Genomic DNA, 8,484 nt, shown 5'->3' on the forward strand with positions numbered 1-8,484 from the left:
AGGCTCTGTTGAGGTCAGTGGGATCTAGGCTATTGAAAAGGACGGGAACAAATCAGACTGGAAACTGAACTGCAATGGGACGACAGCGGATCACCAGGCTGTCGAAATAAGACAGGAAATGATCACCAGGGTGTAGAAATGAGGCTACTAGGAGTAAGAAGGTACCCCGCCACACGACGGTTCTAGAGGGGACAAGAAGGATTAAAACCCGCACCACTTCAGAGTGGGAGTCTACCTGTATTCAGTCCCCCCATGGTTTATCCCTGGGAAAACACAAGCACCCCCCCCCCACTCCACATAATCGAAGTTTAGAGTCACTGTGTTGTGCAGCACAGAAACGGGCCTTTCAGCCCGTCATGTCTGTGCTCACACAATAGACAATAGGAGCAGGAATTGGCCATTCGGACCTTCAGGCCAGTACCACCTTTCAATGTGATCATGGCTGATCATCCACATTCAGTACCCCATTCCTGCCTTCTCCCCATATCCCTTGACTCTGCTATCTTTAAGAGCTCTATCTAACTCTTTCTTGAAAGCATCCAGAGAATTGGCCTCCACTGCCTTCTGAGGCAGAGCATTCCACATATCCACCGCTCTCTGGGTTAAAAAGTTTTTCCTGAACTCCATTCTAAATGGCCTATCCCTTATTCTTAAACTGTGGCCTCTGGTTCTGGACTCCCTCAACTTCAGGAACATGTTTCCTGCATCTAGGGTATCCAATCCCTTAATAATCTTATATGTTTCAATCAGATCCCCTCTCATCCTTCTAAATTCCAGTGTATACAAGCCCAGTCACTCCAATCTTTCAACATATGACAGTCCCACCATCCCGGGAATTAACCTCATGAACCTACGCTGCACTCCCTCAATAGCAAGAATATCCTTCCTTACATTTGGAGACCAAAACTGAACACAATACTCCAGGTGTGGTCTCACCAGGGCCCTGTACAACTGCAGAAGGACCTCTTTGCTCCTATACTCAACTCCCCTTGTTATGAAGGCCAACATGCCATTAGCTTTCTTCACTGCCTGGTGTGCCTGCATGCTTACTTTCAGTGACTGATGAACAAGGACACCTACATCTCATTGTACTTACCCTTTTCCTAACTTGACACCATTCACATACACAGACCAAACTTGCCTGTGTTAATTTTGTTTTCATCAGTGTCCCGTCATTCCGGTACTTTTCCGAACGTCTTTTAAACGTTGCAGTTATACCCATGTCAGTCAGATCATAATATGTACTCGTTGCCCACTGGGTGAAAAATCTGCCCTTTAAAATCTTTCTCTTCTCGTGCCTCCTAGTTTTACACTCCTCGACCTGGGGGAAGACTATGAAGGTCCACCTTTGTGGTTTTATAAACCTCAGCCTCCTTCACTCAGGCCTTCCTGTCCCGTGAATTTTTTCTGCTCCTTCTCCATATAACAATTACGGCACGGAAACAGGCTATCTCGGCTCTTCTAGTCCATGCCGAACGCTTACTCTCACCTAGTCCCACTGACCTGCACTCAGCCCATTCCTTTCCTGTCCATATACCTATCCAATTTTGCTTCAAATGACAATACCGAACATGCCTCTACCACTTATACTGGAAACTCATTTCACACAGCTACCACTCTCTGAGTAAAGAAATTCCCCCTCATGTTACCCTTAAACTTTTGCCCCCTAATTCTCAACTCATATCCTCCTGTTTGAATCTCCCCTACTCTCAATGGAAAAAGCCTATCCACGTCAACTCTATCTATCTGCCTCATAATTTTAAATACCTCTATCAAGTCCCCCTCAACCTTCTATGCTCCAAAGAATAAAGACCTAACTTGTTCAATCTTTCCCTGTAATTTAGGTGCTGAAACCCAGGTAACAATCTAGTAAATCTTCTCTGTACTCTCTCTATTTTATTGACATCTTTCCTATAATTCGGTGACCAGAACTGAACACAATACTCCAAATTTGGCCTTACCAATGGCTTGTACAATTTTAACATTACATCCTGACTCCTATACTCAATGCCCTGATTTATAAAGGCAACATACCAAAAGCTTTCTTCACCACCCTATCCACATGAGATTCCACCTTCAGGGAACTATGCACCATTATTCCTAGATCACTCTGTTCTACCGCATTCTTCAATGCCCTACCATTTACCATGTATGTCCTATTTGTATTATTTCTACCAAAATGTAGCACCCCACACTTACCAGCATTAAACTCCATCTGCCATCGCCTAGCCCACTCTTCTAATTGGCCTAAATCTCTGGGCAAACTTTGAAAACCTACTTCATTATCCACACCACCACCTATCTTAGTATCATCTGCATACTTACTAATCCAATTTACCACCCCATCATCCAGATCATTAATGTATATGACAAACAACACTGGACCCAGTACAGATCCCTGAGGCACACTACTAGTCACCAGCCTTCAACCTGACAGTTATCCACCACTACTCTCTGGCATCTCCCATCCAGCCACCGTTGAATCCATTTTACTACTTTAATATTAATACCTAATGATTGAACCTTCCTAACTAACCTTCTGTGCAGTACCTTATCAAAGGCCTTACTGAAGTACACATAGACAACATCCACTGCTTTATCCTCGTCAACTTTCTTCGTAACCTCTTCAAAAAGTTCAATAAGATTGGTCAAACATGACCTTCCACACTCAAATCCACGTTGACTGTTCCTAATCAGACCCTGTCTATCCAGATAATTATATATACCATCTCTAAGAATACTTTAAATTAACTTACCCACCACTGACATCAAACTAACAGGCCTATAATTGCTAGGTTTACTCTTAGAAACCCTTTTTAAACAATGGAACAATACACCAATCCTCTGGCACCATCCCCATTTCTAATGACATTTGAAATATTTTTGTCAGAGCCCCTGCTATTTCTACACTAACCTCCCTCAAGGTCCTAGGGAATATCCTGTCAGGACCTGGAGATTTATCCATTTTTATATTCCTTAAAAGCACCAGTACTTCCTCCTCTTTAATCATCATAGTTTCCATAACTTCCCTACTTATTTCCCTTACCTTACACAATTCAATATCCTTCTCCTTAGTGAATACCAAAGAAAAGAAATTGTTCAAAATCTCCCCCATCACTTTCGGCTCCACACATAGCTGTCCACTCTGATTCTCTAATGGACCAATTTTATCCCTCACTATCCTTTTGCTATTAATAGAACTGTAGAAACCCTTTGGATTTATTTTCACCTTACTTGCCAAAGCAACCTCGTATCTTTTTGCTTTTCTAATTTCTTTCTTAAGATTCTTCTTATATTCTTTATATTCCTCGAGCACCTCATTTACTCCATGCTGCCTATATTTATTGTAGATATCTCTCTTTTTCCTAACCAAGTTTCCAATAGCCCTTGAAAACTATGGCTCTCCCAAGCTTTTAACCTTTCCTTTCAACCTAACAGGAACATAAAGATTCTGTACCCTCCAAATTTCACCTTTAAATGACCGCCATTTCTCTATTACGCCCTTCCCATAAAACAAATTGTCCCAATCTACTCCTTCTAAATCCTTTTGCATAGCCTTTCTCCAATCAAAAATCTCAACCTTGGGTCCAGTCCTATCCTTCTCTATAATTATATTGAAACTAATGGCATTGTGATCACTGGACCCAAAGTGCTCCCCAACACATACCTCCGTCACCTGACCTATTTCATTCCCTAACAGAAGATCCAACACTGCCCCTTCTCTAGTTGGTACCTCTATGTATTGCTGCAAAAAACTATCCTGCACACATTTTATAAACTACAATCCATCAATCCGTTTTACAGTATGGGCTTCCCAGTCTATGAGTGGAAAATTAAAATTTCCCACAATCACAACCCTGTGCTTACTACAAATATCTGCTATCTCTTTGCAAATTTGTTCCTCCAATTCTCACTCCCCATTAGATGGTCTATAGTACACCCCTATAGGTGTTACTACACCTTTCCCATTCCTCAATTCCACCCAAATAGCCACCCTAGACGAGCCCTCTAATCTATCCTGCCAGAGCACTGCTGTAATATTTTCTCTGACAATGCAACACCTTCCCCTCTTGCCCCCCGATTCTATCACACCTGAAGCAAGGAAATCCAGGAATATTTAGTTGCCAATCACACCCCTCCTGCAATCATGTTTCACTAATCACATTCTTCCTATAACTGGGAAATCAGAACTGCAAACATCCTCCAAGTGTGGCCCCAGCAGTATCTTGTACAACCGTAACATTTCATCCCTACTCCTGTACTCATTGCCCTGACCGGTGAAGGGCAATGTGTCAGGCGACTTCTTCACCACCTGGTTTGCCCGTGATGCAGCTTTCAGGGAAGCATGTACCATTCCTGTTCAACAGAATTCCACAGGGTCCTACCGCCAACTGTATCACGCTAATCTGTAGTCACCTCAAGTGTGAAGTGGCAGTTCCAGACTGCATATGAAACAACAGTTGTGGCTGGGCTTGAATGCTATCACTTCTTAAATCAAGCAAAACAGGCGACAACAGGGCTTCGCTTCCAGATTAATTCAATGTCTTCTATGCTCCCCCTGACAGTCAAAACATGGAGGAGCCATCACGAACTCCCACAGCTCCTGATGATTTTCTGATCTCAGTTCCAAACTGACGTACGAGCAGCTTTCAGGAGGGTGAACCCACGAAAAGCATCCAGCCCAGACAGGGTACCGGCCAATTACTAAAGACCGGTAATTGGTCTTTACCAATTAAGCAAGCTTCAATTATACTACTGCCTAAGGAGAATGTGGTAACCTGCCTCAATGACCAGCGTTCAGTAATGAAGTGTTTTGAGAGGTTGGTGATGAAACATATCCAACTCCTGCTTGAGAAGCGACTTGGATCTACTCCAATTTGCCTACCAGAGCAACAGGTCCACATCAGATGCAACCTCATTGGCTCTTCACTCCATCCTGAAACATCTGGACAACAAAGATGCATAGATCAAAATGCTCTTTATCAACTATAGCTCGGCATTCAATACCATAATCCCCTCAAAAATAATCTACAAGCTTCAAGTCCCTGGCCTCAATACATCCTTGTGCAATTGGATCTTCAATTTCCTTACTTGCAAACCCAAGTCAGTTCAGAGCAGCAACAATCTCCATCAGCACAGGTGCATCACAAGGCTGTGTGCTTAGCCCCTGCTCTATTCACTTTATACTTATGACTGTCTGGCTAAGCACAGTTCCAATGCCATAGATTGAATCAAAGGTTATGACGAATCAGCATCTGGAGGGAGATACAAAATCTGGCTGAGTGCTGTCATAATAACCTCTTATACAATGTCAGTAAGACCAAGGAGCTAATTATTACTTCAAGCTTCCTTAGGAGCTTGTGACGATTTGGCATGACATTTAAAATTTTGACAAATTTCTACAGTTGCGTAATGGAGATTATATTGATTGGTTGCATCATAGCCTGGTATGGAGACACCAAAGTCCTTGAACAGAAAATCATACAAAAGGTAGTGGGATAAAACCTTCCCCATCCACCCACCATTGAGCATAACTACATGAAGCATTGTCGCAGGAAAGTAGCATCCATCGTCAGGGAGACCCAGCACCCAGATCATGCTCTCTTCTCGCTGCTGCCACCAGGAAGAGGTATAGAACCCTCAGAAGTAACACCACCACCTTCAGGAACAGTTATTAACCCTCAACCTTCAGGCTCTTGAATCAAAGTGGTCAACTTCACTTGCCCCATCATTGAAATTTTCCCAAAACCTATGGACTCACTTTCAAGGACTCATCATCTCTCGCTCTATATTATTGCTTATTTATTTATTGTATTCCTTCATTTCTGTATTTTCACAGTCCGTAGTCTTTCGTACACTGGCTGAACGCTTACGTTGGTGCGGTCTTTCATTGATTCTATTATGGATTTATTGAGTATGCCCGCAAGAAAACAAATGTCAGGTGACATTAATATGTTTACTTTGAACTAACCCAATCCTTCCTACAGCAGGGTGACAATACCCCTAGTGTGGCCTGTGATTTGTGAAGTTAAAACAGAACCTTCCAATGACAAGCCAGGTGGTTGGGTGAATTGACAGCAGTTGGGTTGGAAGGTAAAACGGAAACAAAAACTTGCTGGCCCAAATGGACTTACTGAGGGTCACTCCATTAAAGGATGCCCTCCGACCCCTCAGTGACCAGCCTCTTCATCCCTGGGTCCTTGCTGTCCCTGGTGTGCAAGGTGTGTTCACGGGACTCTTGGAGAGGAGAGCAGGGGTGGACGGGAAGTCATGAGCAAAGACATGGCAGCCAGTGGCAGAGCGAAGGGATCCATGAGTAGGATATATAGGAAGGAGGTAGTTACACAGACAGTGAGGCACTTAGGGGCTGGAAGGCATCACATACATAGGCAGGGAAGTGGAATATGTACCACAGTAGACAGAGTGTTTACAGGGGAGACGATTAACACAGGACAGCGAGATCCTCCCTCCCATCTGCACTGAGTTTCAAAACCAGTAGCTGCATCCAAAACATGAGAGAGAGAACTTTTTTGCTGCCTGTCCTCAGCACCCCTGGGTTCTGTGCTTAGACAACCCAAAGGCTCCCTCTGCAGCTCTGAAAAGTCATTGAAGAAAGAAAGAAATCATGTTCAGAGCAAAAGAATTTTAAGGGACAAAATTGGTCCTCTGGAAGACCAGAATGATAATCACATAATATGGTGCCAAAACAGATGGAAAGATGTTAATTATGAATGCCAGCCCGAAATGTCGGCAGTGCTTCCTCCTTATAGTTGCTGCCTGGCCTGCTGTGTCCCACCAGCATTTTGTGTGTTTGAATTTCCAGCATCTGCAGATTTCCTCGTATTTCCATCTGTATTTACTTGGGAGACAGGCAAAGCAGCATGAACTTCATGGACCCTACACCGATCATGGAGTTGTTTGCTATCCTGACTGAAATCGAGATGGACAAATTCCTGCGGACTGACAAAATCTTCCCTTGGACCCTATGGGAGGCAAATGCAGATATTTGAAGCATCCTAGGGACAGGAGAGGTACCAGAGAATTCAATAGCCTATGCTGTTGCACTGTTCAAAATAAAAAAAAGCTCTAAGCATAAACCAGGAAATTATTGGGGGTGTAGCCGGTCTGACATCAGTTGTGGAAAAGTTATTGGAAAGTATTTCAAGGGACTGGATATAGAAGTGTTTGGATGACATGGACTGATCAAGGATAGTCAGCAGAGATTATTATAATTCTTCTTTCCCTATGACAGTCCACTGCCACGATGAGGCCGCACTAGGTTGGAGGAGCAACACCATAAATTCCGTTTGGGTAGCCTCCAATCTGATGGCATGAACATCGATTTCTGGTAATGTCCCCCACCGCCACCCCCCATCTGCTTCACCATTCCCGTTTCTCTCTTACCTATCTCCTTACCTACCCATCACCTCCCCCTCTTTGTCCTTTATCAGAAACCCCAGCCCTGTGTTTCTTTCGCCAATCACCTTCCCAGCTCTTCATTTCACCCCTCCTTCATGCATGGTAGGTCGTGTTTAAACCACTCTTAAAAGTTTTTTTTCATGGGAGTCACCAGGAAAGTGAATGAGGGCCAAGTAGTGGATGTTTTCTACAAGGCATTTGACAAGGTCCCACTTGGGAAACTGGTCAAGATGATTCAGTCCTCAGCATTCAGAATTAGGTAGTATATTGGATTAGGATCTGGCTTAATGTCTAGAATGGTAGTAGAGGGTTGCCTCTCTAACTGGAGGCCTGTGACCAGTGGTGTGCCATTAGCAGTGCTGGGTCCTTTCACAATTGTCATCTATATCAATGATCTAGATAATGTGAATAACAGGATCAGCAAATTTGCATATGACACCAAGATTGGGGGTGTAGCAGACAGTGAGGAAGGCTATTATTGGCTTGCAGAGGGATCTGCATCAGCTGGAAAAATGGAAGATAGAATTGAATGCAGACAAGTGTTCTGCACTTTGGAAGGAACTACTAGAGTAGATCTTACAAAGTGAACAGTTGCACACTGAGGAGTGTGTTTAAAAAAAAGAGGAATACAGGACCATAATTCATTGAAAGCAGTATCACAGGTAGATAGGATCATAAACAAAGCTTTTGTCACATTGACCTTCATAAATCTATTGAGTACAGGAGATGGGTTTTTTGTGGTGAGACCCAATTTGGAGTATTGGATACAGCTTTGGTCACCTACCTACAGGAAAGATGTACACAGGGTTAAAAGAGTACACTCAAGATCGATTTCAATGTTTAAGAGAATTTTGGATAGGTATCGGGATGGTAGGGATATGGCCCCATTGCAGGTCAATGGGAATAGACCGTTTAAACGGCTTTGTCTCAGACTAGATAGGTCAAAGGACCTGCTTCTGGACTATACTTCTCGACTTTAAGGCTTGAGAAACAGAAATACTGTGGAGAGTATAGTAACTGGCTGCATCATGGCCTCAATGGAAACACAAACCCTTGAATGGAAGA

This window comes from Hypanus sabinus, chromosome 29 (assembly GCF_030144855.1).
Source record: "Hypanus sabinus isolate sHypSab1 chromosome 29, sHypSab1.hap1, whole genome shotgun sequence".
NCBI classification, from domain to species: domain Eukaryota; kingdom Metazoa; phylum Chordata; class Chondrichthyes; order Myliobatiformes; family Dasyatidae; genus Hypanus; species Hypanus sabinus.